Source organism: Lactuca serriola, chromosome 5 (assembly GCF_051521515.1).
Source record: "Lactuca serriola cultivar US96UC23 chromosome 5, Lser_US96UC23_V15, whole genome shotgun sequence".
In the NCBI taxonomy this organism is placed as follows: Eukaryota; Viridiplantae; Streptophyta; class Magnoliopsida; order Asterales; family Asteraceae; genus Lactuca; species Lactuca serriola.
Genome location: NC_136412.1, coordinates 337,092,378 through 337,105,855, shown reverse-complemented (window position 1 = coordinate 337,105,855; position 13,478 = coordinate 337,092,378).

Below are 13,478 nucleotides of genomic sequence, written 5' to 3'. Positions count from 1 at the left end.
CCCAATTTGAAATAATAAGAACGTATTATTTGAGTATTATGTGTTTCGTGCTTAATTGCTTAATTATGTGATATGATGAATTAAGAATAAAATGAGCGTCAAAATTTAAGTGTAAAATAAACTTGATATCATTGGATAATGTTGTAGTAGTTGAAACGAGGTTTCCGAATATATATATATATATATATATATATATATATATATATATATATATATATATATATATATATATATATAGAACGCCCAAATCTGACTTCGTATGAGGAAGTTATGATATTCTGAAGTTTCGACTTAGCGGTATGCAACCCGAATACTCGATTTGAGATCGAGCGGTTTTTAGCCGAAACAATCTAAACGAGAATCGAAGATCTCGTTAGTGGTAACGAAGCGATAAAAAGATAGGCGAGAACGGACGTCGGACGAAGAAGTTATGAATTTATAACGAAGTTTTCCTGTCCCGGCCTACTAAAAATAAATAATAAAAATAAAATCAAAATTAGCCGACGGAGTCTAAACGAAAGTCGTAGAGCATAGTCTCACCTACACGTGAATATAAAGAACGTCGAAAACGGAGTTCGTATGAAGAAGATATGAATTTTTGAAGTTTATTAAATAATTAAAATATATAAATTTAATCTTTAATTCGGATGTATATCCGAAGGAGTCACCGGACTCATCCGAAGTACGCCCAGCGTACTGGTGTATGCCCGGCGTACCACTCGAGTGTTCTGAGTTCGTATGCGATGACGTAGAGGACCGATGACGCAAGGGATGACAACAACCGAAGCATTACGCCCCGCGTACCCCGAAGTTACGCCCAGCGTAACCCCGAGGATCAGACCCTATAAAAGGGGATGCGAAGCCAACTTCTTCCTTTTACAAACCCTTCCTTTTTTCTCTCATCTTTTGCATCGTTTTGCGTGCCATTTATACCCCGAAGCCCCGGTAATATTCCCGAGCCCCGAAGCAAGTTCTGAAGCCCCGAAGATCCCGAGAAGTGCGATTCCCGAGCCGAAGCTCTGCCCGCGAGGAGCCCGGTTTTTGTGAAGATCTTCCAGATCTACGGAAGAATACTACTTCTGCAAGTCGTAGTGCTGTCCGATCATCTTCTGATCAAGTGAGTGTGTAGTTACTTTCTTCTAACGCATAATTTTGAAGTATTTTATACGAAATACATGTTATGTGTATAATTTTGTTGTTATGTGTGTGAATGTATATTCACTCTCTTCTATCTCATAGATCTGATTTACTTTCTATGAAATACGTGTTATGTGGGTGTGCCTCATCTGTTACGTGGAATATGTATTGAATGAAAATGCTATACAAGTTTTTAAACTATGTATAAAAATATATAATTTTATCTACTAATATGTTGGGTAGAACATGGGTAGATAGTTGGTGTGTAATAAACAGATGAGAGGCCTCGATGTTGTTGTTGTTGATCTAGTTATTCAGCGGAGTATGGATAACGACCACAAACTCTTTCTAGACGGTCCAGTGGAACGCTAGCAGGTTCATAACCTGTAGGTGTTGTGAACGATGTGTTCACCGGTGTACTCTATCCCCCTCATGGTTGCCTTTAGGATATCTATTGTTGAGGAAACCCCTTAGCAGTAATGTCCGTCCCGATGAAAATCCTAGATTAGGTCCCTTGAGATAGATGTTGTTTTAGGGACGTAAAGTGAGGATAACGGGAATGGGTAATCGGGTTATTGTTGGTTGGTGAAATTAAATATAATTATTTATTGTGGGTTGAAAACCCTATATGCTCACCAGGCTCCCAAGCCTGACCCACTCGGTTTTATTTGTATTTTAGGAAGTGGCGCAAGGGTATAAGATGGATGAATCATCGAGTTGTTTTTTTTACAAGTTTGTATGTGCATATATTTGTTGAATGACTTGTAATGTTATCGTTTATGCTTTATGGTTTGTATCGGAACATGACATCTCGAGTTTTGATTATATAATGAAAATGCATCTCTTGATGAAATGCTTTGATAATTATTATTTTATCATATTTTGTTTTGGGAACAAATCCCGCAACTCTTTTAAATCAAAAGGATTTACTCTGAAATTATTTTAAAAAACATAAATGAAATCGGTCTTTTCTGGCCGAGATTTTGGGGATGTCACAGTTGGTATCAGAGCATTAGTTTAAGCGAACTAGGAATTTGTAGGATTTCTAGACTTAAACTTAGAATGTTAAGTGAAGGTTGTTAGATGTGTCTCTGTTATATTTCAGACACGAGCACTAGTTTATTTTAGGAAAGTTTCCTAAAATGCTTTTTGGTGCTAAATGTTATATGTTGCCATATATGATATTATTTGTTCGGATCTATGGTTTGTTGCCGACCGGATCTGGAAACCTTATGTGTGTAGGATTCTAAGCGTATGTCTACGGTATTAGAACTAACATATAAACGTTTCGGAGTAATAAGGATGATTTGAATATCTATCGTGAATGAGAGTCTAATTTCACCTTATTCGGTGTATAGATCAAAAATGGTGAGAACAAGGAGCGGCGTTGGAAACGCGGATGAAATCAGGAATCAACCGCCAGTGATTGAGCAAATACCTGTTGTAGCAGTAGCACCAGAACCAATAACGATGGCTGGGGTGCAAGCCATGATTCGGGCTATGTTAGCCGAACAAAGGGATGAAATGCGACAGATGTTGCATGATAATAGGGATGAACCTATCATAACTATTGAGGAACCCGAATTGATTCCCGAGCAATCGGAGGAAGGGAACAATAGTCGCATGGTGAGTCAAGTTGGGTCTCAAGGAGAAAGAAGGAACGATCCGGAAAAGAAACAACAAGGATGGGCGAATGTACAAGAACTTCTTGGGCGCCAAGCCGCTAAGTCTTTCTGGAAGCCCAAAGCCTGTTGAGAATGGATTGGATCTCCGAAATGGAGATGGTATTTGAAAGTTGCGACTGTAGCAACAAACAGAAGACTGTCTTTGCAGTTAGACAACTGAAGACTGGAGTCTTGAGTTGGTGGAAGTTATTGGCAGATGCTATGCCACGAGGAGAAGCCCTGAAAATGTCATGGGAGGAGTTCTTAGAACAGTTAAGGGTACAATATTGTTCAGAGATAGATCTGATTGATCTGAACAATGAGTTCCAAAACTTGAAGAAGGGGAGGATGAGCATAGATGACTATGCTACTGCATTCACTGAGAAAATGAAGTTATTTCCGTACCTAGTGCCAACGGAACTCTCCAAGATTAAGAGGTTTGCTAATGGACTGCCTGCCGACTTTGGCCCGACAGTCAAGATGGCAACTACTCTGAAAACAATTGTTCGTGCAACTAAGAATGTGGAGGCCCAGCAGAAGGAAAAGGGTCTGGAAAGGATAGATGTTGGCGAAAAGAGGAAGTTAGATGGAACTTCAGGGTCCAACAAGAAAAACAAGTTCTCGAGTCTAGTTCGAGAGGATGAGGAGGGGAAGCAAATGGTGCGATAAATGTAAGAAGAAGCATCATGGAAAATGTGAGGTAGTGGCCACGTGCTACAAATGTGGAAAGCCAGGGCACTATGCCAATGAATGTAACCTCACTAAGAAAGTTTGTTATGGTTGTGGTGAGGAGGGACACATGTCAAGGGACTGCCCGAAGAAGAAGGAGGCAGCTAGACCCAACATTCCGCCAAAGCCGAAGGCGAGAGCATTCCAGATGACACTGGAAGCTGCTAAAGATGAAGCTGATATCGCTTCAGGTACCTTTCTCGTAAACAAATTGTCTGCCCAAATTTTATTTGATTCTGGAGCCAACTACTCCTTTATATCGCATGAATTGGAAAAAAGCTACCTTTGCCTGTTGATAGACTAGATAATTCTTTATTAGTCGAAGTTGCTAGTGGCAAGTTTGTATCTGTTGGTCATCGTATGAAAAACATCTTAATTGACTTGAATGGGAATAAGTTCCACGAGGAATTATTGCCTATCGAACTTAACGGTTTCGACATCGTTTTGGGAATGGATTGGCTTAGCGCCAACGATGCCGAGATTTTATGCAAGAAGAAAATAGTGAAAGTGAACCTGCCTGGGAAGGAATCGTTTATGGTGTATGGAGATAAACGCAGAGTAAATTCTGGAATCATTTCTATAATGAAAGCCAAAAAGTGTTTGACCAAGGGGTGTACATCATACTTAGCATTCGTGATCGATGCTAAGAAGGAAAAGAAGGTGATGCAAAATATTCCAGTGGTATGTGATTATCCGGAAGTATTTCCCGAAGATCTTCCCGGATTACCGCCTGATAGACAAGTGGAGTTTAGAATAGACTTGTTGCCTGGAACGACGCCACTAGCAAAAACACCTTATCGATTAGCACCGACGGAGATGAAGGAGCTGATGATGCAACTTCAGGAGTTATTGGACAAAGGTTTCATTAGACCTAGTTCATCGCCCTGGGGAGCTCTGTGTTATTCGTAAAGAAGAAAGATGGAAGTATGAGGATGTGCATTGATTACAGAGAGCTGAATAAAGCAACGATAAAGAATAGATACCCGTTGCCGAGGATTGATGACCTGTTCGATCAACTACAAGGTTCAAGTTATTTTTCAAAGATCAACTTGAGGTCAGGATATCATCAGCTAAAAGTAAGAGAGCAGGATATAGAGAAGACTGCATTCAGAACACGATATGGACACTACGAGTTTTTGGTTATGTTGTTTGGACTAACCAATGCTCCAGCAGCATTCATGGATTTAATGAACAGGGTTTGTAATCCATTCCTTGATAGATTTGTGATAGTGTTCATAGATGACATTCTAATTTATTCGAAAAGCCAAGAGGAGCATGGCAGACACTTGCGAGAAGTGTTAGAAGTTTTGAAAAAGGAGAAGCTGTATGCAAAATTCTCCAAATGTGATTTTTGGATTCGAGAAGTCCAATTCTTGGGTCACGTGGTCAACCAAGAAGGGATAATGGTTGATCCAGCAAAGATTGAAGCTGTGATGAAGTGGGAACAACCGAAAAGTCCCACGGAGATTCGAAGCTTTTTGGGATTAGCCGGATATTACCGAAGGTTTATCCAAGGCTTTTCTTCGATCGCTACTCCGTTGAAAGCTTTGACCCACAAAGGAGCTACTTATGCTTGGAGTGAGAAGTATAAAGAAGCATTCGATAAGCTAAAGAAGAAACTATGTGTGACACTGATACTTTCTATACCCGATGGAGTTGAAGACTTTGCTGTTTATAGCGATGCGTCTGGGGTTGGATTGGGTTGTGTTTTGACCCAAAGAGAAAAGGTGATCGCATATGCGTCTCGACAATTGAAAGAGCATGAAAAGAACTACCCGACTCATGACTTGGAGTTGGCAGCGGTAGTTTTCGCTCTGAAGATATGGAGGCATTACCTCTATGGCACGAAGTGCAAACTTTTCACTGACCATAAGAGTATCCAATATCTCTTTAATCAGAAAGAATTGAATATGAGGCAACGACGCTGGCTGGAGTTACTTAAGGACTACGACTGTGAGATACTTTACCACCCTGGTAAAGCTAATGTTGTTGCTGATGCTCTCATTCGGAAAGTCAATATTGAAAGGAAAAAGGCCAAGAGCGTTGAGAATTGAAGTTGTCTCGACAATTGTGGAAAGTATCAAGAAAGCTCAAGAGGAAGCTTCTGAGAAGAATGACCGAAATGAGGAACGTTTGGGCAAAATGTTGGTGTTCGGTATAAACAGTCATGGACTGAAGGTGTTCCAAGATCGGATTTGGATACCTAAGACAAGAGGAATCAAAGATCTTCTGATGGAAGAAGCTCACAAGACCATGTACTCGATTCATCCCGGTAGCACTAAAATGTATAAGGACCTGAAACCCTACTATTGGTGGCCGACGATGAAGCTTGATGTTGCAAAGTATGTGGCCGAGTGTGTGACTTGTGCGAGAGTCAAGACACAACATCAGAAACCGTACGGGAGTTTAGAACCATTGCCTGTGCCTATGGGTAAGTGGGAAGACATTGCTATGGATTTTGTCACTAAACTTCCCAGAACAAAAAGTGGTCACGACATGATTTGGGTGGTCGTTGATCGATTCACTAAGAGTGCGCATTTCATAGCAGCCAATGAGAAATGGTCTATGGATAAGCTTGCGAATTCTTACATGAAGAAAATTGTGAGGCTTCACGGTGTTCCGTTAACGATTGTATCGGATCGTGATAGCCGTTTCACCTCGAGGTTTTGGAAAAGTCTACTAGAGGAATTGAGTACCAAGTTGTGTTTAAGTACAGCTTACCATCCACAAACTGATGGTCAGAGCGAACGAACGATACAAACACTTGAAGATATGCTGAGAGCATGTACCCTGGAATTCCAAGGTAATTGGGATGAACATTTACCTTTGGTAGAATTTTCCTACAATAATAGTTTCCACTCGAGCATTAAGATGGCACCTTATCAAGCTTTGTATGGACAGAAGTGTCGTACGCCATCTTGTTGGCTTGAGGTTGGGGAAAAGCAGTTTATGGGACCGGAGATAGTCCATCAAATTGTTGAAAAGTTGAAAATAATTAGGGAAAGAATGTTAGCAACTCAGGATCGTCAAAAGAGCTATGCTGATAACAAGTGAAGACCGATGACTTTTGAAGTTGGAGATTCAGTTTTGCTTAAAGTCTCGCCGTGGAAGGGACTTCTAAGATTTGGTAAAAAGGGAAAATTAAGTCCAAGGTTTATTGGACCGTTTAAAGTTCTTCAGAGGATTGGGAACCAAGCTTACAAGCTCGAACTACCAGAAGAACTGAATGGAATTCATAACACTTTTCATGTGTGTTATTTGAGGAAGTTCACGGGAGAAGTTCCCGACATGATTCCACTTTCGGAGTTGAGAATCGATGAGAACAAAAGGTTGATTGAAGAACTAGAGGCAATCGTTGACCGAAAGACTAAGAAGTTGCGACGCAAGATGGTCGAGTTAGTGTTTGTCCGATGGAAACACACGAATGGGCCGAATCTCACCTGGGAAACGGAGAGTGACATGATGGGTCGCTATCCGCATTTGTTTGTTGATGTGTGATTCCGGGGACGGAATCATTCTAAGGTGGAGAGAATTGTAACGCCTGTGTTTCTGGACGTGCCACTTTTAGCAATGTAATTGTCTAGGTTAACCTTTGTAACCCAATTTGAAATAATAAGAACGTATTATTTGAGTATTATGTGTTTCGTGCTTAATTGCTTAATTATGTGATATGATGAATTAAGAATAAAATGAGCGTCAAAATTTAAGTGTAAAATAAACTTGATATCATTGGATAATGTTGTAGTAGTTGAAACGAGGTTTTCGAATATATATATATATATATATATATATATATATATATATATATATATATATATATATATATATATATATATATATATATAGAACGCCCAAATCTGACTTCGTATGAGGAAGTTATGATATTCTGAAGTTTCAACTTAATGGTATGCAGCCCGAATACTCGATTTGAGATCGAGCGGTTTTTAGCCGAAACAATCTAAACGAGAATCGAAGATCTCGTTAGTGGTAGCGAAGCGATAAAAGATAGGCGAGAACGGACGTTGGACGAAGAAGTTATGAATTTATAACAAAGTTTTCCTGTCCCGGCCTACTAAAAATAAATAATAAAAATAAAATCAAAATTAGCCGACAGAGTCTAAACGAAAGTCGTAGAGAGTAGTCTCACCTACGCGTGGATATAAAGAACGTCGAAAACGGAGTTCGTATGAAGAAGATATGAATTTTTGAAGTTTATTAAATAATTAAAATATATAAATTTAATCTTTAATTCGGATGTATATCCGAAGGAGTCACCGGACTCATCCGAAGTACACCCAGCGTACTGGTGTACGCCCAACGTACCACTCGAGTGTTCTGAGTTCGTATGCGATGAAGTAGAGGACCGATGACGCAAGGGATGACAGCAACCGAAGCATTACGCCCCGCGTACCCCGAAGTTACGCCCAGCGTAACCCCGAGGATCAGACCCTATAAAAGGGGATGCGAAGCCAGCTTCTTCCTTTTACAAACCCTTCCTTTTTCTCTCATCTTTTGCATCGTTTTGCGTACCATTTATACCCCGAAGCCCCGGTAATATTCCCGAGCCCCGAAGCAAGTTCTGAAGCCCCGAAGATCCCGAGAAGTGTGATTCCCGAGCAGAAGCTCTGCCCGCGAGGAGCCTGGTTTTTGTGAAGATCTTCCAAATCTACCGAAGAATACTACTTCTGCAAGTCGTAGTGCTGTCCGATCATCTTCTGATCAAGTGAGTGTGTAGTTACTTTCTTCTAACGCATAATTTTGAAGTATTTTATACGAAATACATGTTATGTGTATAATTTTGTTGTTATGTGTGTGAATGTATATTCACTCTCTTCTATCTCATAGATCTGATTTACTTTCTATGAAATACGTGTTATGTGGGTGTGCCTCATCTGTTACGTGGAATATGTATTGAATGAAAATGCTATACAGGTTTTTAAACTATGTATAAAAATATATAATTTTATCTACTAATATGTTGGGTAGAACATGGGTAGATAGTTGGTGTGTAATAAACAGATGAGAGGCCTCGATGTTGTTGTTGTTGATCTAGTTATTCAGCGGAGTATGGATAACGACCACAAACTCTTTCTAGACGGTCCAGTGGAACGCTAGCAGGTTCATAACCTGTAGGTGTTGTGAACGATGTGTTCACCGGTGTACTCTATCCCCCTCATGGTTGCCTTTAGGATATCTATTGTTGAGGAAACCCCTTAGCAGTAATGTCCGTCCCGATGAAAATCCTAGATTAGGTCCCTTGAGATAGATGTTGTTTTAGGGACGTAAAGTGAGGATAACGGGAATGGGTAATCGGGTTATTGTTGGTTGGTGAAATTAAATATAATTATTTATTGTGGGTTGAAAACCCTATATGCTCACCAGGCTCCCAAGCCTGACCCACTCGGTTTTATTTGTATTTTAGGAAGTGGCGCAAGGGTATAATATGGATGAATCATCGAGTTGTTTTGTTTAGAAGTCTGTATATGTATATATTTGTTGAATGACTTGTAATGTTATCGTTTATGCTTTATGGTCTGTATCGGAACATGACATCCCGAGTTTTGATTATATAATGAAAATGCATCTCTTGATGAAATGCTTTGATAAATATTATTTTATCATATTTTGTTTTGGGAACAAATTCCGCAACTCTTTTAAATCAAAAGGATTTACTCTGAAATTATTTTAAAAAGCATAAATGAAATCGGTCTTTTCTGGCCGAGATTTTGGGGATGTCACACATTTTGATGTATGTCCAAACATAAGGCTTGCCATAAATGAATTGAAGATCCAACAAAGGTACTGTATTCTTCTCTGAAAATCTTGTTTACAATAGTATCTCTTGCTAACTGTGTTTATTTATAGGTACTGGAAAGTGCTTCCTAGTGGTCTGAATACCTTTGAAACAAGAAACTTAGGAGAGTCTTATGGTGTTGATTTGGAAAAGAAAACATATACTTGTTGGATTTGGCAACAGAATGGGTATGGTTGTGTACATTCAGTGTTGGCCGTTTCTTATGTAAATAGAGATGTAGAGGCATTTGTTGATCCTTTATATCTTGCTTGCACATATATGAACACCTACAAGTACTCAATATGAAGCATGAATGGGAGTGAAATGTGGCCCCCAAAAGACTACATACCACCTTTCCCACCATTGAAAAGGAAGATTCCAGGAAGACCTACTATTAAGAGAAAGAGGGATAGTACCGAGGTTAGTGGATTACATAGAGTATCCAAGTCAAGAAAAAAGATTATATGTAGTGTTTGTATAAAGGCAGGCCACAATAAGTCAACCTATGATGCAGTGTCAAATCCCCAAAAAAGTCAAGTAAAAAAGAGGAAGGCTGAAGGTGAATGTGATAGCGTACTGCATTAAAGAAAGGGAATGGTGAAGCTAATGCATTGAAGAAATGTAAGGGTCAAGTGCAAATGGGAAATGGTGAAGGTGGAAGTGGATTTGGTTTCAAAACCGGACAAGGTGAATGTGGGTCAACAAGTGTTGTGAATAAGAAGAATGGTCAAAAAGAAGGTACAGTCAAGTTAAGTAAAAATTTAGAGAGGATAATAAAGAAAAAGTTGGAAAAAAGGTTGAGGGCAAAAATGGTGAAGGTGATACATCAACCAAACAAATGGACTTGGAGTAAAACTGTTTTGTTTATGGAGTATGTTAGTTATGATTTGATGTCTTTATTTCATGTTTGTTATGGTTTTGTTAAGTTTGTTAGTGTGTCCTTAAAACACCAAGTTATGACATTAATAAATGCATGGATGTTTTTTTTTTCGTTTGTAACATGAATGTGTGTTTCTGATTGTACTTTCACATAACAAACATGTTTCTTTGAGGTTGTACAACAAATATGAATGTTTGTTTGTAAGTTTAAAACATAACATGAATGTTTGTTTGTTATCGTAACACAAATGTTTTTTTTATGATTGTAAAACATATATGACAAGGTAATTCGACATAACAATGTACTTTCACATAACAATGTACTTCCACATAACAATGTACTTCCACATGAACAACTCAATATACAATTAACATAACAAAAGGTACTACAAGTAAATTACTAAATATTAGAATAACATCATATGAAAAACAATGGTTAATAGGAACTACATTTCATTTCATTCATCGAAGAGGGCATACATTACAACTGAGGTTATTGCGTTACCCAAAACCCTCAAAAAGATGGTTCTAAAAACCCAAACATCGTCAACATGCACTATTGATCAAAATAACCAACAACACATACCCTAATACATACATACCATACTAGCAAATGACAAACATAGACAAAAACAAACCTTCAACAACCCCAAAAACCTAAAAAATGCTAATCGTCATTGTGCTACCTACAGACTAAACTACACCTAACAAAATCCCCACCCAGAGCTTTTGACGCAAACACGAACCCCGATCAATGACATCACTGCAACTCCAACATCAGCCATCATGATCACGATCTTTTTCAAGTACCGTATTTCCTCCCTAAACTCGCCAAGTTGTTGTCGCATGTCATCTCTTATTTCCTCAATCTGCACTTGAGTTTCCATGGCGTGAAGCTCGTAATCAGTTTGTACGTCTAGGTCCGAAACTCTGAAACCACCGTAGGCGAAGCTTTGTTCTAGGTCACCTTCTAGATTTATAAGTGGGAAAAGATCGAAATCGACTATATTATGTGAAGGTTACAGATTAGGGTAACAAAGTGGGTGGGGAACATGAATTTAGGGTATCCCTTCAATTTATAAGTGGGACCATTGAGGATGACTTGGCAATCTTGGGGGCCAAGATTGCAACAGTAATAGTCCACGGTGGAGGCCCATGTCATGAAAATATGCTTTATAGCTTAATCGGTAAAAGGATGTAATTAAATGGTCATATGAGAGTTTATTCCTTTAATCTGCAAAAAAATAGTTTAGTGTCCTTTCAAACAAACATGATAAGTTTGATGGGTTAATATAACATTTGCCCTACAACATAGCACCCAATTAATATTTAGGTTTTGATCCATAAGCATAAGTCCATCAATCCATACTAGGATAAAAGGACCATTTTACCCTCACTTAGTTTGGCCCAAGGCTAAGGCCCAAACTCAATATCTCAAACGCCCAAATCCAAATAATCAACCAAAGCCAACTTATGGCCCAATTTTCCAAATTGGGCCCAAACCCCTTTATGGGCCTTAACCTAAAGCCCAACAATTTCCCTAGTCCAAACTCTTAGCCCAAAAGCTTGATTCCAAATGGCCTATTAAGGCCCAAAGCAACAAGGTCCAAAGAAGTGACCCAACCGAGGTCCAAAAGATGTGAAGCCCAATAGGGGCGTACTCAGTTGTACGCTAAGTGTATATATATATATATATATATATATATATATATATATATATATAGTGCTTAAGGAATATGTGGCTGTTATGTACCTAAACTTATATATAGAATCCTCCAAACTATGTAGTTTTTATCAATTATATCTAAACTAATCATGATATCTCCTTTACTACCCTTCTTTAATCACGTGACTTGCTAAACCGATCAGATTTATGTTCTTTTTCTTAATTGTGTCTAAGAACTTAAAGCATTAAAAATCATGACCATTTACTCAACCTTACTAAATTTTAAATAAAAACAAATATAATAAGAGATAAAAGAAGAACATCCAATAACTCAATCAGAGTTTTCATAAATCATTGAATATAGTTTTTCAATTGGATGAAAAAATGTTTGAGTTATATTCGTTAAAAACATATTTATACTTATTTTCCCTATAAACCTCAATGATTTTTTTGGCAATAAAAAGATATATAATTGATCTTTTTCATTCCATAATTGAACTTAATTCAATAGTAATATATTAAAACAAAATTAAGTGAAAATGAAATTAGATTTGTTTTGTTTAACTATGTCACTTAAAAGGTTCTATACTTAAGCTTAGGTACATAACAGTCACATATTCACTTTTCATATATATATATATATATATATATATATATATATATATATATATATATATATATATATATATATATATACGGGCTTAGAAATATGTGGTTGTTATGCATCTAATATTAGGTATAGAACCATCAAAAACTACATAATTTTAACAAAATTAATCAAATATCTCTACCGTATTTCTTGTATACTCTATTAGAGCTTATAATTGGCTTTGTATATATATATATATATATATATATATATATATATATATATATATATATATATATATATATATATATATATGGAGTTTTATAAGTTTAATTTTTGCACCACAAACCGTATATAAGAATATTTTATCAACTACATGTAGTTCAGTATATTGAAATTTATTACAGAAAACTATAGTGAAAGATTGAAATTGTTCATTGGAAACTTGATAAACCGCTTCCCATAACCATCAAAAAAAAAAAAACAATGCAAGTATACACAAGGTAGGTGCTGGAGAAAGTTATGAAGTTTCTACTAGAGGTTTAATAAAAAACACATATAAAAAACACATTCAAAATACATAGATGTTGTGGATGAATTACAAAATAAACAATAATATGAGTTCAAAAGCAATAGGAAGAAACTAACCGTAAAAGAAAATTGTGTTTTTTCAATCAAAATGAAATGAATTTAGATGGTTCTATATTTAATATTATATACATAACAGCCATATATTCATTTTTCCAAACATAACAGCCATATATTCATTTAGATGGTTCTATATTTAATATTATATATATATATATATATATATATATATATATATATATATATATATATATATATATATCATTATAATATAAAAACACCCATTCCTTTAGAATGTAAGGAAAGTGGAGTTAGGAGGATTTTTGATTGATTTATGAGGATATTTTTTTGGATTTATGATGAATTTTGTGTGATTTTAAAAAATATAAGAAAACTTTGAATTTCCATACCATCCACTAACTCTATAAATAA